This window comes from Marmota monax, unplaced genomic scaffold (assembly GCF_021218885.2).
Source record: "Marmota monax isolate L192 unplaced genomic scaffold, Marmota_monax_Labrador192_F-V1.1 WCK01_AAM20220418_F8-fsc00010, whole genome shotgun sequence".
NCBI classification, from domain to species: Eukaryota; Metazoa; Chordata; class Mammalia; order Rodentia; family Sciuridae; genus Marmota; species Marmota monax.
The window spans coordinates 5147500-5172212 of NW_026692321.1; the positions used below are offsets into that span (position 1 = coordinate 5147500).

The 24713-nt window shown below is 53.9% G+C and overlaps 1 long non-coding RNA gene across 3 annotated transcripts in view; it reads left to right on the top strand.

The window, feature by feature from the left end:
• LOC124090589 (uncharacterized) overlaps window positions 1-21007 on the top strand; it is a 49101-nt gene extending 28094 nt beyond the window's left edge. For 2 of the 3 annotated variants that reach the window (XR_009226539.1, XR_009226537.1), the window contains one exon: window positions 12508-12815. This is a non-coding gene — a long non-coding RNA (uncharacterized LOC124090589). Of the gene's footprint in view, window positions 1-12507; window positions 12816-20415 lie in introns of those variants that run through there. The other variant, XR_009226538.1, reaches the window with a different exon arrangement.
• The last annotated feature ends 3706 nt before the right edge of the window (window positions 21008-24713 follow it).

Genomic DNA, 24713 nt, shown 5'->3' on the forward strand with positions numbered 1-24713 from the left:
TTCCTGCTTGTTAGTGATTTATGGGGAGCTGGCTCCATGACAGCTTTGGGGAGACAGTGGATGCCCTTTTGTTTTTAGTTCAATTTGGTGAGCAGGATGCTCCTGGGGCCAATAGATTTTTCTGGTAATGAAATTGTAAAAAGAATTGAGTTTTGCCTTTCCAGCTTAAAGGACAACCCATGCCCTTTTCCCAGTCCCCCAGTGATACAACAAACACTCGGCTCCTGGTCTTTGGTTGGCACGTACCCTCTTCCTTCTAGAATCATCTCCATGAAGGGAGGGACATGGTGTGTTTGCTTCATCATTGCACACAGGATCGGCTGCATAATTTGCAAAATAAAATGTGGGGCCCCTGTTGAGAAAGGATAAGAATTTCAGAACAGCAACAGAAGAGCGTTTAACTGGAGTCAGGCCTTTCTGGGCCAGGGCAGGGGCACCCAGGTGATTGTGCTAGCTGCACACTTGTGACCCTGGCCAGGACTGTGCCCCCTGGGTCTGCAGCAATGCCTGACAGACAAGAGGCTCTTAGGAAATATCTGTTTAAAGAAAGATGGTACCTCTTCTGCTGCTCCTCCTCCCCTTCTTCCCGTCCTCCTCCTCCCTCTTTCCTGCTCCCCTCCTCCCCTCCTCCTCCCAATCCTCCTTCTTCCTCTTCTCCTCTCCCCTCCCTCATTCCACTTTGTCCCTCCTCCCAGGGCTCCATGGTTTAGATCAGCCTGCTACCTACTGGCTCTAAGTTCTTAGGCAGGTGACTTAAACTCTGGGCTCATCTGCAAACTGCGGAGAGGACTAGCCCCCACCTAGGGGGTGGTTAGAAGAATGCCGTTGAAGGAGCGTGGACAGTGTGGGCTCCGTGGTAAGCACCCTGGAGGTGTTGGCAGCAATTATTTTTTCTCTTTTCCTCATTTTATCTCCCTCTTTGATTTTCTTCTCCTTTCCTCAGTCCCCCCCCTTTCCCCCAGCCACATCCCCAACATGCACACTGGTGGCTGGTGCTGACCCTGTCCTTGCTGCCTGGGACCTAATGGCTGGGCTGCAAGCTACTCAGGATCAGGGTGCGTCCTCTCTGGCGAGAGGTGGCCCAGCCCCATGCTCCACTCCCAGCCTCACTTGTCCCTTTCACTGAAGAGGCCTGGCCCTGGGGTCCTTTGCTGCCTGGGAACAGCTCTTTCCACGCCCATGGGCCCAGCCTCTGGAGAGCTCTGGAGCTTCTCCCAGAGTCAGTCCTCATCCCTCAGGTAGAGAGGGAGAGCAAGGAGAGAGGGAGGGGGACCCTCCTGGGCAGTCCCCTGTCCTTCTCAAGGGCAGTCGCACAGCTGGTAGAAAATCCATCTGTAGTAATTCAGTGCAACCCAATTCAGAAACATGGAGCAAAGGAGGCCCTGTGTCTGGGGGAGCTGGGCTGCAGGGACCTCGGTTTGGCAGGCGCTGGGCGGGGCCAGGATGTACCTGTGCTGTTCCATGTGGGGCATGCTCTGTGGAGAGAACCATGTGGCAAAGACGTGGAAGTGGGACTGGGAAGGTGGCTGCTGTGGACTGAACTGTGTCCCCCATTCATAACTGAAGCTCGAATGCCCCCCAGGCTATATTTAGAGAAAGGAATTATTTAAGGTTAAATGAAATCAGAAAGGTGGGGGTCGGGATCAGAGGGCATCAGGGCCCTTACAAGAGGACAAGACATAGACTAGAGAAAGCGGCCATCTACAAGCCAGGAAGGGTCCTGGTCTTGGACTTCTAGCCTCCAGAAGTGTGAGAATTACATTCCTTTTGTCTAAGCCACTGGCCCGTGGTACTTTGTCAAGGTGGCCTAAGCAATGTCTAGTGGCCCTGCCCAGTGGAGGGGAATGGCCTGTCCACTCTCTGCCTCCTTTGTTGATCGGGCTTTTAGTGAGCTCCTTAGGCAGTGGAGACTGAGGGCCACTGGCTCTGTGTCCCCCCCAAAAGCAGGCCCATAAGGGCCTGTGGGATGGAGGGAGCAAGGGTTGTCCCCAAGGGTTACCTCAAGAGATCTCAATGACTGTGGCCTACTCAAGTTTTTCCTTTCAGATAAAAAGTGTTTATAGCTGCTACAAACTTCTCTTATGCAGTATGTCCTCATTTTAGACAAAATTTGAAAATAGAGATCATAGAAAAAAAGCCTATAACTCAAATATAAATAGAAAGGGTCTGCTAACATGCTATTGTATTTCCTCCTATTTTTTAATCTAGGCAGACGTGGTATTTTCTTATTTAAAAATGTTTACTCTGGGGCTGGGGATGTGGCTCAAGCGGTAGCGTGCTCGCCTGGCATGCCTGCGGCCCAGGTTCGATCCTCAGCACCGCATACAAACAAAGATGTTGTGTCCACCGAAAACTAGAAAATAAATATTTTAAAAATTCTCTCTCTCTCACTCTTTCTCTCTCTTTCAAAATAAAATAAAATAAAATAATAAAAATATTTACTTAGCTATAACATGCAACAAGCACACGCTTCTAAAGTGCAAATGCACACGGGCCATGTTGGCCCCTAGGGGGCGCCCTCGCCCCCAGGCAGTACTCCTGTGCTCCCCAGGAACTCCTGTTCTGGCTACATCCGCAGAACTGTTCTGCATGTTTTTGAACTTTGGTGAATCATATTGTCTGGTTGTTCCTCCACCCTAATTTTTCAGTTGCATTAAAGTACATAAAATTTACCATTTCCCCATTTTTAAGCACACAGGCAGTATTATTAACTGCATTCAGAGTGTTGTACAACCATTACCACCACCACCTCTAAACTCACATTCATCTTTCCCAGTGAGAACTCTGGACCCATTCAACATGACTCCCCCACCCCCGCCCTTCCCCACCCCCAACTACCACCGTGCTACTTTCTGTCTCTGCAATTAGACTATCGTGGGTATTTCATAAAAGTCAGGCCATGCAGTACGTTTCTTTCGGTGTTTGGCTTATTTCACTTAGCAGAATGTCCTCAGGTTTCATCCATGTCTTAGCATGTGTCTGGATTTCCTTTCTTTTTAAGGCTGAATAACATTTCACTGCATGGATACCCTCACTTTGCTTATCCACCCCTCTGTAAAGGATACTTAGGTTGCTTCCACGCAAGTTCTAGCTGTTGTGAACAATGCTGCTGTGAACATGGGTATGCAGGTACCTCTCGGAGACCCTCTTTTCAATTCTTTTGAGTATATACCCAGAAGCTGAATTGCTGTATTGTAAGTTAATTTTTTTTTTTTAATACTGGAATTGAACTTGGGGGCACTTTGCCGCTGAACCACAGCTCCAGCCCTTTTTACTTTTACTTTTTATTTTGAGAGAGGGCCTCACTAATGGCTGAGTTTCACCCCAAACTTGTGATCCTCCTGCCTCAACCTCCAGAGTCCCTGGGATTACGCCCTGGGCCACAGCCCCCGGCTCATCCTCAGAGTTTCCCTGTCTGGAGACACTTGTAAAGAGCGAGGCCTTCTCCCAGGAAGGTCTGAAGGGGTCTTGTCTGGTGACCCTTCCCTCCTGTGGGGGTGGAGCATCATCTCATTGATTGCCTTTTCCCCAGAGGAGAGACCCCAGGTCTTAGCTGAGGTTTATACCTGTCACTCCAACACAGGCTCTTTACCTGGGGAAATGCAGAATGTGTGTTTCCTTTGGGAGAGTAAACAGAGCCCCAGAGGACGTCTTCCTGCAGGGAGAAGCTGCCTTGGCCTGGTGGAAACTGTTCACTTGCTTCCAACAGAAAGTAACTTCTCAGTGAGCCTGGAGACGATTACAATAAAGTTATTTACTGGACAGTGAAGAAAAGTGGGGCGTCATCATCGAATTTCCAACACCTTGGAAAAAATTGATAACTAAATGGTTAAAAAGAAATTCCAAGCCATTTATTATCCACCCTTGCTGCATAATGCACCAGGCCCAGGCCCGTTTATGTTTTCAACATGGACCTCAAACTTCAGCCCGGGCCCTGGCACCCCCGCCACTCCCTGCAGCTGTGGTTTGCAGAGAGGGGACAGGTTCAGCCTCCTGGGGTCCTGCAGCAGGCTCACTGGGCCCTCAGCCTGGGTGGTCTTTCTCCTTCTTCTCCTAAATCCTTCAGGGCCTACCTGGGAAACTTCCTCCCCGTCCCCTTGGAGTACTCTGGGGCTGTGATAGCCACATGGTAATAAGCATTACAGCTTAGGTGCTTCTTCTCCCTGCCAGACACTTGGCACACGCCCTCTCATTCCAGTCTCATAACAGCTGATGATGCAGGTGTCAAATGTCTGGTTATTACAGCAAGAAATCAGGAATCGGGCTCAGAGAGGTTGATTAACTTGCTCAAGGGCAGGCACCACTCGAAGGCCCCATGGCGATTGGGCTGAGATGGTAGTGATAGTTATCCCTTTTTTCTTGATCATTCTTACCAGAAACTTTTTAGTTTGTTCAGCCTTTTCAAGAAACCAAATTTAGTATCTGGGCTCAGTGGGGCATGCCTCTAATCCCAGCAGCTCAGGAGGCTGAGACAGGAGGACTGCTTGTTCAAAGCCAGCCTCAGCAACTTAGTGAGGCCCTAGGCAACTCAGCAAGACCCTGTCTCTAAATAAAATACAAAATAGGGCTGGTGGTGTGGCTCAGTGATCAAATGCCCCTAAGTTAAATCCCTGGTAACAAGAAAGAAAGAAAGGAAGAAACCAAATTTAGCTGGGCACAGTGGTACACACCTGTAAACACAGCAACTTGGGAGGCTGAGGCAGGAGGACCCCAAGTTCAAAGCCAGCCTCAGCAACTTAGTGAGACCCTGTCTCAAAATTAAAAATAAAACAGGCCAGGGATGTGGCTCAGTGGTTAAGCACTTCTGGGCTCAATCCTGGTACCAAAAAAAAAAAAAAAAAGAGAGAGAGAGAGAAGAAATCAAATTTACGTTTTGTTGGTTCTTTGTTTCTTTGTTCCCTACTCCACAGTTTTATTCTTATTTCTATTCTTCCTGCCTTGGGGAGGGTATTTGTGTTGGTCTTCCTTTTGTCGACTCTTGAGACGGATCTTATCTGCTCCCTTTCCCATCCTTCTTCCTTCCCACATTTTAGACTAGAAATGCTCCTTGAGGCACTGCTTTGGATGCATCTTGCAAGTTTTGAGGTGTAGGAGTTTATTATTCCACTCAGAATACTTTCTAATTCCGTGATGATCTGCAGTTGAGACGGTGTTCAGGTCAGACAGACTGCAGCTTGCGTCCCATGATATTCTTTTCTGGCTTTGAGCAAATTATTTCCATGTTTGTCCCTCCCTGGGGAACCGATGGGTCCGGGTATTTCCCCGTACCACAAGGTGGCACCTGTGCCCCACCGTAGGTGGGCTCTGGGTCATTCCTGCCACCTGCCACTTCTTTCGTACTAAAACTCATCCCAACCCACTGGGCGAGGGCAGCATTCCGACAGTGAGCCACGGCTCCTCTAATTCCCCTAAAGCCAGCAGCTCACACACCTGGTGCTTTATCTGTAGCCAGCCATGGTGGGGGTGGTGAGGGCTCACTTACATTGACAAGATCAAGCAGCCTGTCACACTGTCCCCATTTCCAGCGGAAAAAGGAAGCGGTGACAAGGAAGAACTGGAGTGGAAGTGACGGAGTGACCTTGTGTTTACTTTCTGACAGAGGATGCTGGCCTACTCTGCTCAGGCTGCTCTGACAAAGCGCCCAGACCAGGTGCTCGGGATCCACCGACAGTGATTTCTTGTGGTTCTGAAAGCTGCAAACCGAGATCAGGGCCCAGTGTGGTCAGGTTCCGGCAAGGACTCTTGCTGGTTCCTTAGCGGCTTCTTTTTATGTCCTTGCACAGAGGGAGGGTTGACAGGCTCCCTCGGGCCTCTTTAATAAGGGTGCTAATCCCCATTCTTGGGGCCCCTTAGGGGCACACAGTCGGTGCATATTGGACACTCATGGTTTGACATTGTGTCAGAGACACTGAGATCAGTTTTTTTGTTTTGTTTTGTTTTGTTTTGTTTTTGTGGTCCTGAGGATGGAATCCAGGGCCTCACACATGCTAGGCAAGTGCTCTACCAATGAGCTACATCCCCAGCCCTTATTTTGAGAAAGGGTCTTGCTAAATTGCCTAGGCTGGCCTCAAACATGCAATCCTCCTGCCTCAGGCTCTGGAGTTGCTGGGATTACTGTGCACCATGATGCCAGGCACCAGCTGTTTTTTATTTTATTTTGAGACAGGGCCTTTCTAAGTGGCCCAGTCTGCCCTTGAACTCACAATCGTCCTGTCCGGGCCACCTGAGTCGCTGAGATTACAGGTGTGCACCACCGTACCCAGCTGAGATCAGTTCTTGACCATGGGGTGGCCTCCCATGGGTAGACTCCACTTTAAGAAACACAGCTCTCATTTCCTTGCAGGTCTCAACTGTGCCTTGGGATTGCTTCCCACACCCACATCCCAGAAGTGGCAGATGGGTCACTGGAGGGGTCTAGGGCAGGGCTGCTGGCTTCTCTGGCTGGGAGCCCAGCTCGGGGGATTAAGGGGCAGGGCTCTGGAGCGCTCTTGGGCCTCCAGGCTGGCCACCCTGAGGGCAGGCTCCATGCAGGTGACTCAGGGTCCCCCAGCCATGCAGGAAGAGCCTCCTGCCATCATCTGTCCCTGGCAGCCACACGATGTGGAGACATCGCATCTCTCAATTAGTGTCTGCTGCATGAATCTGGAAGTGGGTTCTCATGTCTGAGTTTGCTTTAAAATATTTCAGCAAAACCATCAGAAAAGCAGAGGGCATAGGGACAAGGTGAATAAGAACACTGGCTTCGGGGCAGTCGTCAAAGGCGAGTGACGAATTGGAAGAAGGAACATCATTGCACGGTTCTGTTATTTTTAGGTTTGGAAATATCCTTGATAAGAAGTTAGAAAAAAGAAACAATGAAACGAAAGTGACTAATGGTGACCTCGGTTTCCTCACCTGGAAGAATGGGAGTAGCAGGAAGTATCAGTTCCAGCTCTGGAGTTAATACCTCCCTGGGTTACACTCAGACCTCAATGAGATCAGTGTGAAAACTGGCTTTACAAACATCAGGCTTTTAAATTACGTGGTCTGAATCATGACAAGCCTGAACTATAGAAGACGATCAAGAAGGTAGTGTTAAGATTTGCAAATGTAGTGTGTGCGCAGAATAGTGGCTTCCCAAAGATGTCCCCGTCCCAACCCCTGGACCTGTGAGTAAGTTACCTGGGGACCATCGAGGTTTCGGATCCCTGCCTATCCCAGATGCCCTAGCCCAGCGTAGCCACGAGCATTGGGCAAAGTTGGGGGGAGGCAGGAGTGGAGCTTGGTGAGATGGCAGGGTGAGAAGGACTCGGGCGTGGAGTGGGGGCCACGAGCCGCCGAAGGTCAGTGTCTCCAGAAGGTGGAGACGGCTGGCGAAGGGGTCCTCCCTGGCACCTCAAGAGGGGACCCTGCCAACACCTTGTCTGTAGGGCAGTGAGGCCCTGCTGGACTTCCAAACTGCACAGCTGTGGATAGTTCATTTCTGTTTTTAAGCCAGTGTGATGGCAGTAATTTGTCCCAGCAGCCATCAGAATTAGGCTAAGAGCTTCAGCTGCAGTGGGTACTAGGACCCGCCCTGGCCTGCTGGTTCCAGGACAGGGATTTAAAACAGTCTCCACCTGCCTTCCCAAATCATCTGACGTCCTGCTCAGGGTCCTCCCCGCTGGTGGCCCAGAGCCAAGGAAACACCCATGCACTCCTCAAGGAAGTCGCGTGGACATCCAAACTCGGCCTCCTCTGTATGTGTGTGCTGGGGGGGCTCGTGTTGAGAGTGTGGCTCGCTGTCCAGCCTCCTCTGTGCTGTGTCTGGGCCCTGGATGGCAGAGCCTGGCAGGCTCCCTCGGGATGGGACAAAGGGGCCTGAGCTGGCTTCTGACCCTCCGAGAACTCTGGGAGCTGAGGAGGAGGAGACAGGTGCCTGGGCAGCCTTGGACAGGAAGGCAGCATCCCCTGTGCCAAGACGAAAATCTTAAATCTTAGAAATCTTGAGAAAAATCCCTGCCGCTCCCTTTACTCCTGGATAATGAGTGTCGCAGTAGAACAGGACTCCAGGCCTAGAGACGGGAGTAGGGTCCTGCCCGCCTGTGGCCTGCGCCAGGCCTCCTCCAAGTGGAGGTGCCCAGAGCAGACTTGTCAACCGGCCAAGACGTCATGTGTAGTGGCTTCTTTGATCTATTTATAAAACTTATAGCAGATCCCACAGGATGAGATAGATGGGAAGATTTCTGTGATGTTTTGTTTGACTAATGAATTTCTTTTTTTGCATCAATATTTTAACAAATGCTTTGGAGTGTCTCCAAGAAGAGGAGAATCAGTATGCAGAGGCTCACTTTGGCTGACCCAAGGATAAGGCGTGTGTGTGTGTGTGTGTGTGTGTGTAGCCTTGGGGGACAGAGGTTGGAGGCCCTATAGAGAAAACTACATTCAACACCTTTGTTTAAAAATTCTGAAATGTATTGGCTGCATAAATTTTAGAAACTTTTATAATGGAAAACTTCAAATGTGCAGAAACAGAGACAATATAATAAAACAGAGTTTGTCTCATCTTGACCCCACCCATTCTCTCCCAGCCCAATCTGCATTATTTTGAAGTCCCTGCATATCTGTTCATCTGATTATGTTCTCAAGTATACTGAATATGTCCTCAAAAATACCGTTAAACATATCGAAGATGAGGAATTCTTATGACATATTGTTTTTTTCTTCTGTCCCTGAGTCTCTCCTTCATTGCCTTTCAACTTCCTCTTTCTCACCCCTCAACTTCCCCTCTCTCCTCCTAGAGAGTCTCCCCTAATCTCCAGACCTCCACTTTGACCCTTAGTCTTTTCTTCTGAAGGGTCAGCAGCCCAGCCCCCGCTGAGCTGTCCATTCTGTCCTTCCCCATGCAGAGATCCTCTGCTTTTGATTCAGTTTCCTCTCACCCTAGCGTCAGGCAGCTGGACAGAGATGAACCCCAAATACCTTGACTATTGCTAAAAGTCAAATGGAGAAGAATTAACCTAAGCTTGGCAGAAATCTTCAAAATCTTTTAAAAAACACATGATGCATCACTGTTAAGTTCTAAGAATCGCCGAATACACTGACTGAATTAGCCTTTTGATACACTGTTTAGATCTGTGGGATCTGGGACAAGCCACATTGCCTCCTGGAATCTCAGTTTCCTTCTCTGTGAAGTGGGGAGGTTGGACTATCACAGTGGTTTTCCAACTGGTTTTGGAAGGAAATGCCCTTTCTCCTTGTCAAAGCCTTGGTAGGCCCCAGGGCACATGACCAGCTGAAAGCAGAGACGGGCTTGTCCATGGGTGCAGACGTTGAGATCCAGCCCCTGACAGTTGGAAAGTGGTCAAGAGTTCTCCTAGGATCAGATCCATTTGCACATAGTAGGTGCTCAGGAAACCCTAATAGTCACAAGTGTAAGGGTAAAAGAAATTGAAGTTAAAGTGTAAAAGTTAAAGGGTAAAAGACCGGGTGTTGTAAAGTTTCTAAGCTGCAAGGTCTGAGTTAAAATGTAAAGGATTAGGTATTGTTAGGTATCTATGCTACCTGCAAAACCTGAAATTTCTGTAGCTGTTGAGACAATGCTTGGAACTGCCCAGTAAATATTTCCCCTGACTATTGGTTGTTTAATAAGGGCTCTGTGTGGTCGCACGTAGGCATTGCAGGGCCTGGACCAATCAGTTTAAATGTAACCCCCTCCGTAGGAATGACCTATCACTCCAGCCTGACCTGTTCCCGCCAATGAATGAACCAATCATGTTTAGGAGTTGTTATTCAATTTTCCCGTGCCTCATGATGATTTGTTCTGATGTATACAAGGCCCTCCGCCCTCCCCAAAAAGTGTACTTAAGCAGTGCTCAGCCCCTGCTCGGGGCTCTGGGCTGCTTTCCCTTCTTGAGTGGGCACGGAGCCCCAGCATGCTGGTTCAATAAATCCCCCTTCTGCCAATTGCATGAGTGGTCACTTGGTGGTCTCTTTCTCCGACATTTCGCAGGATCCTTACACAAGTACTTATTAAGCCTGTCTAAAGCAGCGTGGGGCAGGGCATTGTCTGGATGGCCGTGACCCCCCTCTTCACCTTGAGTTAGCCCCTGGTTCCTCAAATGGCCAGGAGCTTGGAGATGCAAGTTTTTGGGTTCTTGGTTCCCTGTGGGGTCAAGCACTGAACTGCCCCTGTGGGCAGGGCCAGGGCTCTGGTGACCCCGAGCTCGGTGCTCAGGATTCCACCTGGGGATTTATCTGATGTGACCATGGGGCTGGGTGGCAGTGTCTCTGCCAAGGCCCTGAAGGGTCTTCGCCCAGCTTGGGAGTCCCTCCCAGGCTGGCAGGACATTTCCTTCATAAGTCTGGGTCAACTGAAGCTTCCCAGAAGGTGACTGGAGGCCTGGCCCAGCCACCCCTGCCTGCCACTGTGCCAGTAAGTGGGGCCTCCTCCTGCTCACCAGAGGGCCCAGGAGTGGTCAGCTCAGGGTGATTGTGATTGCGGACCACTGCAGCCTGGTTGTCATGGAAACCCACAGGAGGGCCGGGTGCTGGACCTTCCCGCCGCTCCTGTTTCTCAGGCCTCGGGGAGGGTCTCAGGTGCAGCGTGGGGAGGTGGAACAGGCCATGATGCAGCCCTACTGCGCGGGCCTCGGAACCAGAGGGAACAGAGCCCACCTGAGGGCAGAGGGAGGCTCTGTGACACCCACCGGCACGCCCGAGGTCTAGGTGCCACCTCTGGGTGTCCAGGTCACAGTGTGGTGTTACGGAAAGCTCTGCCCTTGTCCCTGATGCCAATCCAATAACGAGAACACAGTTTGAGAAAAAGGAAAAAGAAGTTTTGTTGTTTTGTTAGCCAAGGAGGAAAAGGGACTCCTGTCCTGGGGGCTGTCATTCTGCCCATCAGGGAGAACACGTGTGTGTGTGTGTGTGTGTGTGTGTGTTACCAGGGATTGAACCCAGAGCCACTCAACCACTGAGCCACATCCCCAGCCCTTTTTATTATTATTATTAGTTTTTAATTTTGAAGCAGGGCCTCGCTAAATTGCTGAGGCTGGCTTTGAACATTCAACCCTCTCTCCTCAGCCTCCGGAGCCGCTGGAATCTCAGGTGTGTGCCGCTGTGCCTGGCTGAACAGGGGTTTTAAAAGAGGTGATTCAAAGGCTGCATTCCTTGGGTCTCTGGAGTGGTGATTCACTTGTAAATGTGGGAGACAGCCATTTCTGAGATCTTCTGGTACCAGCCCAAGTTTGAATTACTTCATTCCTGTGGTGGGTGTGTGCTCAGGGACGGATAACTCTGCCTAGGAGCAGGAAGAAAGGTGACCCTGCATCCCCTAAAATTAGGGAGGGGAGAGGTCACGGAGGGGAAGGGAGGAAGGCAGAGACAGAAATCTATCTTTTGAACCCAGTGCTGAACCACGGAGCCCCAGACCCACCCCTTTTTATTTTTTTGTCTTAAGACAGGGTGTCTCTAAGTTGCTTAGGGCCTTGCTAAATTGCTGGCTTTGAACTTGGGATCGTCCTGCCTCAGCCTCCAGAGGTGCTGGGATCACAGGTGTGTGCCGCCACACCTGACATCAAGTCTGTTTTAAAAACAACTTGCAGCGGAGAGCAGCAGGGCCTTCTTCAAAGCACAAAGTGGATCACTCTTATGGTGGGGGCCTCCTGAGAGAAGGGCAGTGGGGGCCCGGCAGGTGCAGATCTGTGCGCCCCTCTGCGGAGGCCAGGCTTCCTTGTCTGTGGCTCCAGGTAACAGGACCCGGGGTCTGTCCTGAGCTAGCCTCTCCACTGGGCTGGAGAGCTCAGTCCCCTGATGCCTCCTTGCTGTCCCCGGTGAGTGCCCTGGGGGAGGCATAAGGGTCAAAGCCTGTGACTTTGACCACTGGCCAATGAGAGCCCCCTAATGCAGAGGTTCTCATCGGGGTTCCAGCGGTGTGAGCAGCACCTGGGGTAACCTTGGACCACTGTCACACTTTGAATACAGCCCCTTGCTGCTCTGCCACTGTGACTTGTTTTTTAAATGGACATGTTTCTTCCTCTCCCTCCTCCTTAATCTCTCTCCTCCCTAATCTCAGGGAAAACACAGTTATCTGTCCCTGAGTCCACACCCACCAGGAACAAAGTAATTCAGACTTGGATGGCCCCAGAAGATCCCAGAAGTGACCATCTCCCAGATTAACCATCTCAGATTAACCGTCTCCCAGGTGGACAAGTGAATCCCGGCTCCTGACAGAGAACATGAGACTGTGGCCTTTGAATCTCCTCTTTCAAAGCCCCCTTGCCCCCCCCCCCCCCATGGCAGAATCACAGCCTCTGGGACAGGAGTCCCAGGTGTCTCTCCTAAGGTAGCGAAGCAATAAAAATTCCTTCTCCTTTTTCTCAAAGCCACGTCCTCCTTATTGGACTGGCGCTGGGACAGGTGTAACAGTGGCCACTTTAGGCTTTGAGTACAGCCCCGGCTGCTCTGCCCCTGCAACTAGTTTTTAAAATGGACGTGTTTCTCTCTCCCTCCCTGCTCCTCCCTAATCTCTCCCCTCCCTAATCTCAGGGGCACCGGGATCACCTTTCTTCCCCACCCTAGGCAGAGCTATCTGTCCCTGAGCACACACCCACCATTGGAAGGAAGTCGTCCAGACTTTGGGGACAGCCCCAGAAGACCTCGGAAATGACTGTCTCCCCAGTTAACAAGTGGATGTCAACTCCAGACAGAGGACTCCTGGGACGTAGCCTTTGAGTCACCTCTTTAAAAGCTCCCTGTTCCCCCCATGGGCAGAATCACAGCCTCTGGGACAGGAGTCCCCTGGGCTTCCCCGTAGCTAGGAGAACAATAAAGCTTCTTTTTCCTTTTTCTCAAAACTGTGTCCTTGTTATTGGATTGGCATTGGGGACAAAGACCAAGATTTTGGCAACACCTTGTAGAAATGAGAACTAGACTCGCTGATCCACGGCGGGACCTGGTGACCTGGTTCTAACGCATCCTCTGGGGTCTGGTGCTCCCCGAGGAGGCACCCTTACCTGCTTCCCAGGAGAGGCTCCCGATCCCCAGCTGCAACCCCAGCTCTCTCTCCCACACTTGGTGAGTCTGAGCTGGGTCCATGGCATTTGGGGCGCAAGGGCCAGGCCAGGGCAGCCTGGGGGTGCCTCCGGGCCCTGGTGCAAGCTCAGTGTCAGTCTGCTCAGGCCACCTCCCAGATTGACCTGTCGGAACAGGACCCCCAGGCTGAGCGCTTACACATCGAAATGGGTTTTCTCGTGGTTCTGGGGGTGGGAAGCTCAGCTCGGGGTGGTGACAGATTCTTCAGGAAGGCACCTCTGCGGCTCCCAGATGATGGCCTTCTCACTGTGTCCTCACATGTGTACAAACCTGGGGTCTCTTTTCCTGCAGGGACACCAGGCCAATGACCTGGTCTAACCTTAATGATCTCTTTAAAGACTGAACTTCCCACCACAGTGACCACAAGGCTGGGCTGCAAATGTGACACAGTTCAGGGGGTGACACTCGGCTTCCCCTGGAGAGGACACCAAGGGGCAGCTGGGACTCAGGGCCTAGGGCCTGGGACTGGGAGGGATGTGGGAGAGTTCCAATCACACCGAACCCCCAAGGAGAGGGGCTCAGGTGGGAAGGGTGGGGCAGTGTAGCATTCATTCTCTGTCACCTGGGAGCCTGCTTGAGGAGTCACAAGTCAGAAGGTCCCACTCTGGCCGTGTTAGGAGGCTTTGTGCTGGGCTGGAACACCTCTGAGTGTCCGCTGTTTGCTGAGCATTTACTATGTGCCAAGAGCTGGGCGGGGGGCCTTCCATGCCTCGACTCACTGAGCCCCGTGGTGATCTCGGGAGGCCCATCCTTGGAGGAGAAGCACTGGAAAGCTTACCAAGGTCTCCAGATTCCACTGGCGAGCACTGCCTGTCACCAGGGTGTGTCCCTTGCCACCCATCTGGGCAGTCACTGCTGCCAGAGCAGGGGAGCAGCTGGCAAGAGTCCCCACTTCCTGCAGCCAGGGCCCCACTCCCCCAGGGGGCCAGGCTGATTGATTTTGGAGGCTGAAATCTCAGAAAGTGGCCAGTGGGGAGAGGGGTGGAGGGCTTGCCTGCAGGAGGCTGGGTGACTCAGGAGCCATTAAGCCTGAGCCATTTGGAGAAGGAAGACAAAGTGACAATGTTACACAGACAGGAAGGGACAATGGCCGTGCTTTGCATTTTTATTCCAAGGCCTGAGCAGCATTTTTATTCCAGTGGGTACTGTCCCATCGGGTACTAGTCCCGGTCAGCGTGGAGGCTTGGAAACGGACCCAGATGGCTGCTGGGGCCCGGGGGGATGCTCAGGCGTGGGTCTCCAGCATGGCCCCTGCTCCTCCCCATCCTGGAGGCAGCATTTGAGGAGAATGTGCCAGGCCAAGTGACCCTGCGCAGGGGACTTATGCTCCTGTAGGCCCAATTTTCTCAGTGTGTCAAGGGAATGCAGGTACCGACGTCACATGTTGAGGGTTAAATGAGATGCCTTTGAAATGTTTGGCATGAGATTCGGTAATGCCAGACAGGCTGGGGCTTCCTGAAGGTGAGACTTGTTCTTGCTACTTGAGCAGAGCCTGGAACATAGTGGGCACCAAGGAAGTGTCCAGTTCCTCCCCTTAGAGAGGCTTCAGGGGGTGACAGTGGTGGTGGTGATAGAGATGGTGATGATGGTGGTGGTGGTGTTGGTGGTGATGGTGATGGTGATGGTGATTGACGGTGATGATGATGGTGATGCTGGTGGTGATGATGGTGGTGGTGGTAGTGGTGGTGATGGTGGTGATGGTGATGGTGATTGATGGTGATGATGGTGGTGGTGATGGTGATGATGTTGGTGGTGGTAATGGTGGTGATGGTGGTGATGATGATGGTGATGGTGATGGTGGTGATGGTGATGATGATGGTGATGGTGATGGTGGTGATGGTGATGGTGATTGATGGTGATCATGGTGGTGGTGGTGATGGTGATGGTGATGGTGGTGGTGGTGATGGTGATGGTGGTGATGGTGATGGTGGTGATGATGATGGTGATGGTGGTGATGATGATGATGGTGGTGATGGTGATGGTGGTGATGGTGATGGTGATGATGGTGGTGATGATGGTGGTGGTGATGGGGGTGATGATGGTGATGGTGATGGTGATGGTGATGATGGTGGTGATGATGATGATGGTGGTGATGATGGTGGTGGTGATGGTGGTGATGATGGTGATGATGGTGATGATGTTGGTGGTGGTGATGGTGATGGTGGTGATGGTGGTGATGATGGTGATGGTGATGGTGATGGTGATGGTGATTGATGATGATTGATGGTGATGGTGATGGTGATGGTGGTGATGATGGTGGTGGTGATGGTGGTGATGATGGTGATGGTGATGATGCTGGTGATGCTGGTGATGATGTTGTTGGTGGTGGTAATGGTGGTGATGGTGGTGATGGTGATGATGGTGGTGATGATGGTGATGGTGATGGTGATGATAATGGTACAAATCCCCATGAGCACTACTTATTCTTGGAGGCTCTATCCCTCTCCTGTCCTTGTCTGAATTCCACTGTAACCCTCCACCTGTGACCATGAGGGCTGTTTCCAACCATGGAGGGAAAGTAATTAGAATTGTGACATTTCCCTACAATGAACAAACCTTTGAGTTCTCTGGCACACAGCAGTTAGCCCCATGGACCCTGGCACTACCCTCTGAGCTCCTTCACAGCTGTGCTGGAGGGCAATAGGGCAGCAGCATGGCTTATTTTCAATCAGTTCCAACATGGAGCCCACCACCATGCCCAGCAGCATTCCCTGGGAAGGCTGTCAACAGAGCAAGGAGCCTCTCAGTGCAGTGTGGCCTGATCAAAGCTGATTGCTGGGCTCTGCCATTTATGAGCTGTGTGACCTTTACATGTTCCTTAACCTCTCTGAACCTTGAATACCAGTATGGAAGATTAATAAGATCATGTCTGTGAGAGGTCATGGTGCCAAAGCAAATCAACATCAGTGATGGTGAGGCTTAGCCTTGTGGCCTGGGAGGTGCTGCTGGCAGTGAGTAGACAGTGAGCTGGGCCCAGAGTCTGTGCCCTTGAGGGGTGGACACAGGATGCGTGCCACTGGCCTGGCACACGGGCAGAGGCAACCCCTGCCTGCCACAGAAGGCCTCTGAGTTGGGGCTGGCTTCCGCTTGATACTCATGCTTGGAAGGGAGCAGGGCAGAGGGAGCTTCCTGGCATTAGGGAGGCCAGGACCCATTGCCTGTCCCCACCGGCCAGCTCCCTGTGGGCCTTGGAGGGAACTCTGGGAGCCAGGTCTCCCACACACTGGGAGAAATGAAACTTGGGCTCTCCCAGGCCTGGTGAGGAGCTGGGGTGCTTCTAGGGCCTGGCTGTGCAGGAGCAGGGACTTGGTGTGGACAGACCCCGGGGCAGGTGGGACGCGTAGGCATGGCCTGAGGCGTGGAAGCTGCAGCTCGGTGGAACTGCCCTTGATGATTCCAGGACCCCTTGGGAGTCTGCAGGCCGCTCTCGGCTGCTTCTGTCAGGCCTGACACGTGCATCCCCCAGGGTCTCGTGGAGTCCAGAGGACTCGGTCCGTGGAGGGCTTGAGGGTGGAAGGCTGCAGGGCTTGGGGGGCACGTGTTGCCTACTGTGACCTGAGTCCCTGAGGCTGCCGCTGCACTGGAGACAGCACAGAGGAGGCAGGGAGAGAGGCCCAGGCCGAGGCTGCTCAGCTGAGGTTCTCTTGGCCTGGGAACTGGCGTCTGTTTGTCCATTCGGTGAAGTGGTCAATTTGAACACAGAGTCGCTGGGCAGGGGGCTGACCGGCTTTCCCCGGAGGCTTTTCCCCTGTAGGACTTCTCAGAACTTCAAAGGGCCAGGGACCCTTGTGATGCCCTGGCAGTACAGAGGAGGTACCCCAGAACCCCTCCCTGCAGCAACTCGCCAAGCTGCAGATATGGGGAACAGGCTTTGGAGAGCCCTACCCAGGCCAGGGGTCCCCTTGTCTGGCTCCTAGCCTTGCTCACTGCGGCCAAGGGTTTTAATCAGTTTAAACAACCTCAGGAAGATCAGGACTCAGCGAGAGAGACCCAGAGAGTGGAGAAACCCCTCCAGCTCCCTAGGGCCGGAGGGACGTGCGTAGGGATGGCTGGTCTCCTGGGTCATTTTCTGCCCCTGCTGAGCAGGCTGAGAAGGCGACAGGTCCTGCTGCCCGTGGTTGGTCCTGCCTCTATCCCGGCAGGCGGTGCGCAGAGGTGGTCCATTTCTACCCCGAGCCCCTGCCTTCTTGGTTCTGAGCCCCTCTTCCTGGGCTTGCACCCCTATGACGCTCTTCCACTGAAAGCCCTCGTCTTCCAGCATGAGTGGATTTGGCCTCTCAGCCTCTCTCTCCTGGGTCCCTCCTGCCATGCTGTCTCCTAGGCTCAGGGGTCTACCTCTAGCCTCCTCCAGGAAGGCCACACCCTGATCACGGGGACCTGCCCTGGGCTCCTCACTCTGCTCTGAGGAGCTCCTGGCCTCTGCCCGAGCCCCTTCTGCAGGAGAGCTGAAGTGGCAGGTCAGAGGTCTCAGGTGGCCAAGCTCTTCCGTGGCCAGCCTTCCCCTGTTCTCTACTCTGGGGGCCTTCCCTATGGGCAGGGACAGACACCTTAGTGCCCCAGAGAGGCTGGAGTGTTCCTCCTGCTCCTCCACAGTGCTGCCGCCCAGCAGGGGCACCTCCCTCCCCTTAAACCCCTCTCCTCCAGCCTCTTGTCTCACTGGGCTCTGGGGAGGCTGTCCAGGCTGACAGGTGCGTCAACCTCCCGCCAGCTCATGGCTCGGCACCGCCCCTGCCCCGTGCTGGAGCGCCGCCACCTGGCAGCTGAGCACACCTGCGGGAGCCCAGTCCTCCCTGCTCAGGCCAGAGGACTCTGCTCCTGGCATGACAGTCCTGTAGCATCAGAGGGCCTGGGGTGTCAGGGGACCTTGTGGGCATGGAATCACAGGCCCAGAAGAGCTGCGGATATTTTCTCCCTCATGCCCAAGTTGGGGCACCCGGCATGCAAGTCCTACCTGGGCATCAAGATCTCAGCCTTCAGGATTTCTCATCAAAGCCCGCTGTCATCACAAAGCCACCGTCCCCACCAAGCCACCGTCCCCACCCAAGACATGGGCCAGGTTGTATAAACACAAGTGTGAGCGGAACTTTGTCAGAGCCGTCGGGAGGAAAGCTTGTGCTGATGGGCAGGGAAGGGGCGCGGGTGCTGATGTCCCCAGACGTTCATATCACGCTGCTCCTGGGCTGGGGCAGGTCCTCAGGGGACTTCCACAAGTGAGCGTGAATCCTGTGAGCCTCAGCCCACGTCAGGGCTTACTGCAGCACACGAGCACGTTAAAGGCGTTTCAGAAAGGGGCGATTCAGTCCCTTGCTCTCGTCACCCCACACCTGAGGCCTCACTTCATCTTCTGAGCTGGCTTTGAGAGGCAGGGACGAGCCAGACGGATGTGGGCAGCCACCTGGGATTATGAGCAAGACACGGGCAGGCACAGGAGGAGCTGCCAGCTCCCTGATCCCGTGCCTGTGGCCAGCTTCTGGGCTCCAGGGGAGAGGGCTGCTGGGCAGGGCACCAAGAACGGCCCTGGGAGAGGCAGTGGCGGGAAGCTGAGTCCAATTCCTGGGCAGGCCCCTGACCCCTGGGCCCTGGGCAACGTATTGTCCTGCCTGGACTCTGTCTTACTCCCCAGCAGGCTGTGGGGCTCAGTGGGGACTGTGGTGAATCACAGTAGAGATGTGTGCAGAGCGGGTGGTGCCGTCACCCCCTTATCCCTGGGGGAATCCCACCCAAGACCCCTGGGATTGCCTGAGTCTGTAATACCACTGAACACGCAAAACCGTATTTTTTCCTACATGTACATACCTATGATAAAGTTTAATTTATAAATTAAACACAGTAAGAGATTAACAATGTTAACTAATAATTATAATTACTAATAATGACTGACTGTAGTGCAAGCTGTGTGGTCTTGCTTGGAAGAGTCAAGACCAATATTAGCATTCTCAGGCTGCCGCCGCGACCACAGTTAACTGAACCCGGGAAAGCAGAACAGCAGATAAGGGGGCTTGCCCTTGCCAAGGTGACCGCCTCCCCCAGGAGGGAGGGCCACTCCTCTTTGCCCTGTTCTGTTGTTTTTTAGTTGATACATGTGTCCGTTTTCCCAGCCAACGGAGGTCTTTTTGGGTGAGAGCCAGGGCTTTGGCAGCTCTGTGTCCCTGTCCCAGGCATGGGCTGTAGTCCAGGTTCATGTTTATTGCTCAAAGGTGCTCTCCCTCCTGGTCACCCCACCTGGTGCAGCTTCAGCAGAGGCCTCTGCCTGAGGCCTGTGGCTGGTGTCCAGGCCTCAGCCCTCTGGCCAGTCCTACTATCCTCCCTGTGGGCTCTGGACCCTTAGCCATCACACCTTGGTCCCACAGCTGCCCCCTGACTCTCCCTCCTACTTCTTCGAGTAGTGGGAGGGACCTGTGTTCAAGTTTGTCCTGCCCTGAGCTTGACTTTGGCTGGTTGTCTGACCTCTTGGTTAAGGTCAGTCTTAGTGGTGGCAGGGGACCATGTTGCTCCTGAGACCACTGTCTGTGGATTGGAGCTGATGTGCATGAGGCACAGGGCCCCCAGACCCTCACAAGGCTACAGGGTTGTGGTTACTATTTTAATCCACAGTTGATTTCTAATCCTTCCACCTCTGAGGCACATGTCACAATGGTGGCAGCTACAGGGACAACTGAGATGTGGCCTGAACTCCCTCTGGGGGTGACAGGCATGTGTTGAAATAGCTCTAATACACAGGAGCATTTGATGGGTGGGCTCAGGGAGGAAGAGTGGAGGCCGCGCTGTGACGGTAGAGGGGGTCTTCACGGGGCCGGAGCAGCTCTGATGGCCCTGGTAGGCTGGGTGGGTTGGAGGCACAGAGTGGATGTGGGAGGGAGGGAGGAAGGGGGATGGAAGAGTAGGGCCTCTGAGGGCGTGGCAGCCCTGGGGAATGCCGAGTCCCCAGCTGTCATGGGGCCCACATGGGAGCAAGTGGCAGAGGCGTGCTGGGGGGACCCTGCATCACTCTGGGGTCAGGCGCAGTTGGTCAGACCTGGAGGGTGCGCCGTTTTGAGTTGGATATAGAGGTGCAGGCGAGAGGAGCACTCCAGGCCCAGAGTGGGGTGCTCACCCAAGACTAAGACGGGGGCAGGGAGAAGCCGGGCCATGCGGGGCCATGGGTGGACCAGCAGGGCGGATGCCACTCACCCACTTTCTCCCTGATTTGCTCAGCAGCTTGTGCCCCGGGTCAGGAGAGGAGCTGGGGTTAGCCGATAGGTGACCTGGCCTGACCAATGAGTAGTTAGAGAAAACCTGCTAAGGAGGGTCAGGAAAGAACTTTCTTTTTGGTCAAAAGAGAAGCATATAAAGGACATATTTTGTTCCTCCTCTCTCTTCTAGTTTTGAACATTATGTCAGATAAAGATGCCTAGAGCTGCCAGTGGCACCTTACCACCAGAAGGGCAAGGCGGAGATGCCAACCCGGATCGGTGCTCGGTGCCGTCAGGGCCTGAACCACTGGACCTGCAGATAAGTCACCTGCTGCTGTTAAGTGTCTTTATTGCTCAAGCCATGAGCCGACTCGCTGCCTCCTAGAGACGCAGCCCTCAGCCAGCCAGCGTGGTGGGGACTTTGATCTTGTCCTTGGGAAATGGGAAACTGTCACAAAGTTTGAACACCGAGACAGGACCTCGTCCTCCACACGGCTCTGGAAACACCCCTGTGACTGTCCCATCAAAGGGTTGAAGAGGAAAATCGCATGATCATCTCATAGATGCCAAAGAAGAAGTTGCCAAAATTTGACAGCTTTCGTGAGAAGTCTCTCAGTCCTCCAGGAGGAGAAGGGAGGCCTGCCACCTGGAAAGGGACCCGCAGACCCCACAGCGAGCTGACGCTTAGCAGTGCTGGTTCCCTCCAGACCTTTGTTCTGCTCCTGTTCAGCACCAGCAGGATCCTCGCCAGTGCAAGACAAGAAAGGAGATTCACACAGACCAGAAAGGGGTAAAGTACAACTCTTTCTATTCACAGGTTAATATGGCTGTCTAGGTTAAGTCTCAAGAACTCCTAAACAACAAGCCCAACGAGGTGGATTTAGCAAGGTTGTAGGATAGAGAGGAAAAACAGAAAATCAGTTAGACTTCTCTCTGTGTTTTTGCATATGCATGCGTGTGTACTAGGGGTGGAACCCAGGACCTTGGCGCATGCTAGCCAAGTGCTTTGCCGCTGAGCTACACCCCCAGGCCTTTTTAATTTTATTTTGCAACAGGGTCTTGCCGAGTTCCCCAGGCTGTCCTTGAACTCCTGCCTGACCTCCTGAGTAGCTGGGATCCAGGTGTGCCCCCTACATGGGCACTGCTTCTGTCTTCAGTGAGCTGGTGCTTACACAGGTCCACAGGAGTGATGAAGGACAAAGTTTCCATACCGTGCTGCGTTCCTGCAAGAGGCAGTCACCGTGGGAAACTGTATGGAGGGTGAGTGGGACCTCGCGGTATAGTCTTTGCAAATATTTATGAATCAACAATTAATTTAAAAATTAATAAGTAAACAAATTGATAAAACTCTAGTAGCACCTAAAACCACAAAATACTTAGGTGTAAATCTAACAAATATGTATGTATGGCTGAAAAACCAGAAGACGTGGATGAAGGAAATTAAAGGCAGCCTAAATAAATGGAGAACAACGCTGTGACCATGAATGGAGAACTCAGTTTCTCTAAGGTGTTTATTCTCTCTGAAGTCACCTACAGGGTTCAGACGACCCCAAACTACTGTGCAGCTCCAGCCAGAGCTGGAGGACAGATGGGAGGGGCTACAGGATGCCAAGCGGGCTTAGGTAGCAGGGTGGCTGTGCGGGAGCTGGAGAACAGGGGCACAGAGTGGCCTTCATGGTGGGCCAGCTGTCAGCTGTGCGGAGGATGGGGACAGGTCCAGGCTGACACATCCCTTGGCTTCTCTTCCCTCCCTCCCTCCTTTCTCTCTTGATACAGGGATGAACAGTGCTTTACCACTGAGCCACACCATCAGCCCTTTTATTTTGCACTTAGAGACAAAACCTTGCAATCCTCCTGCCTCAGCCTCCAGAGCTGCTGGGATTTCAGGCGTGTGCCACCGCACCTGGAAGATCCTGCTTCCTCAATTGTAGGCCAGAGGTGTCTTCAGGAGTGGGGTCAGCAGGCGAGGGGCGGTCAGAGGACACCATCAGGGTGGTCTCAGGGCCAAGCCTGTGTGTGGCCTCACCACTGACGACAGCAGGCAGACTGCACAGGCTCGGGAAGGAGTGAGATGTCATGTGCTGTGCTCTCCGAGGGTCTGGGAGCCTGCTCCCTCCCATCCAGCTCCACCCTGGCCTTGTAACCACGGCATTAACTTGGGCGAGCCCCGGCAGCACCCTGGACTGTGTCCTCCTTCGGGGCTTAACCAGCACAGGGCCTGGACCTTTGGGAAGACAGGGCTGGGGGAAGGGATTTGGCTGAGAGGGCTGGGGTGGTGGCAGCCCCCACCAGCTGCAAGCACGAGGCACTGGTGGCAGATGGTCCCCAGCAGTCCCCATCCTCCCCTCCTGGCTCTACTGGCTCCGTGGAAACAGCCTGCTTTATTCCCAGGAAGCCATTGTCTTAGTGACTGGCACAGACCCACAGGCACCAGGGCCCACGGGTGGCGGTTTCTGTGGTAATTGACAGCAGGGAGGAGGGGCCTGGAGCTGTGCCCGGGGTGGAAATCCAGGAGACTGGGACGCGAGGTAAGCCTGCCAGTGCAGGGTGCCTGGCCCTGGGCCCCGCCGCCAGGTGGGATGGGAAGAGTCTAGAACCCTGTGTGCAGGGTGCTGCGGGTTCAGGATGCCCTGGTCAGAGGCCCTCCAGTCCAGGAGCAGAGAGACAAACGTGTAATAGGCAAGGGCCGCAAGGGCCATGAGACCAGGTGCCACACCAGAGCCAGGAGGGGCATCAAGGGTGAGCCAGCTGGAGTGACAGGTGCCAGGAGAAGGCCAGGGTCCCCCAAGGCCACAGAATGATGGGAAGTAGACTTTACACAGTCAGGCCTCCAGGAAGTATGGCCCCTCCATGACCACACCCCTCAGGACTTCCCCTCTCCTCACCAAAAGTCACCAAGGCCAGCCTTTTGGCCGTCCGGGAAGAGCTTCTGGATCACAGGGAATCAGCTCACCAGCCTCAGGGATAAAGACAAGGCAGGATCTCAGGAGCAGGGCTGTGGTCCACTCTGGCCCTCAGGGCCCTGCTCTAGGGCAGCTCAACCTATGCATCTGACCCGGTGTCTCTCCTCCAGGCCTCTGAGGCCAGCCTTCACCTACCCCAGCTACTGGTCTCTGTCACTTGACCCCTGACCCTCAATGATTCTGCTTCAAAATGGGGACAATGTTCTTGCTTTGGAGGGCTGTTGAGTGGGTGGCACAAAGTCACAGGCAGGAAACACTCTGTAAGGGACGACTCAGGCACTTACAGATGGGGTAAAGAGGTATGGCACCATGGAGAGAAGGGCCACCTGACAGGCCTGACACCTCCATCCTGCCTTGCCACTCCTCTGCTCTTCAAGGGGTCCTGTTCTGCTTCTGCCCAGTCTGGGGACACAGCCCCCTGGGGGACAGCCACAGCAGCACTGGGAAGCCAGCAGCGCACAGCGACTCCAAGGAGGCAAGGAGGGTGTTGGGCAAAGGGCAGAGAGGACAAGCCTGGGGGCCATGTGCAGCACAGGTGAGGGCGAGGACACACCACCAACAAGACGTGACCGTGAGGGTGGCACAAGTACCGGCTGGGTCCTTGCTAAGCACCTGGCCCCAGGGGGGCCTAGTCCTTTCAGGCTTTAAATTCACGATAATGTCACCCCTGTAAGACTAGAAGCCAGTCAATTCGAATGTTTGCTCTGCTGCGGGGACTGAGGGTGGGCTGTCCCCGTCACCCTGGCCTTCCGCTCGCTGTCCTGTGCAACATAACCCAGCCTTGGCCACATGTCCTGAAGGCTGGGGTTATGTGGAGACTTTCAGTGCACCAGTGGTGGACGGGGCCCCTCTGGAGACGGCCCTCTGGTCCCCTGACTGCCACAGCTCCCCTGGGACACGGCTCAGATGGCCACTACACAACGCTCGGTGCACCTGCTCCGTGAGGGTGAAGCCTCGGCCCAAAGGGGCAGGCAGCCCTCCCCTCCCCAGCCTTGACTGTGGCCTCAAGTGCGCCGTGCGCTCCTGTTTAGGAATGGGCACAGCCATAGGGCAGTCCCGCCCAGTGCCACAGGCCAGGCCCAGGGGGTTCTCGGCTTCTGATCCTCCCCTGCCACCCAGTGCTTCGCCAAAGTCCTTCCTAGTTGGTGGTGACTCCTGCGCTCTGATCCCGGGCGCCTGGACGAGGCCCGAGGACTGAGCTCTCGGGAGGAGGGAGACCCTGCGGGGGCTGGCTCTCGCCCTCTCCTCCAGCCCGTTTTCTAAAGCAGCCCCCGCCTCACCCCCGAGCAGCCCGGCTTCCCACCCCATCGCTTCCTGTTCCGGCTGGATCCTGCAGCAGAGGCTGGAGAAAGAACACCGGGACTTCAGGCTGGAGCTGGTCCAGAAGGCCATGCGGGGGACGTAATTGCCTCAGCCTCGACAGGTGTGCTGTCCTTTCCGCACCCCAGAAAATATCACCCATCCATCAGGCAGGGCCACGCTCCCACCCACACCTGTCATGGGAAGTAAAATGCCCGGGAAGCAG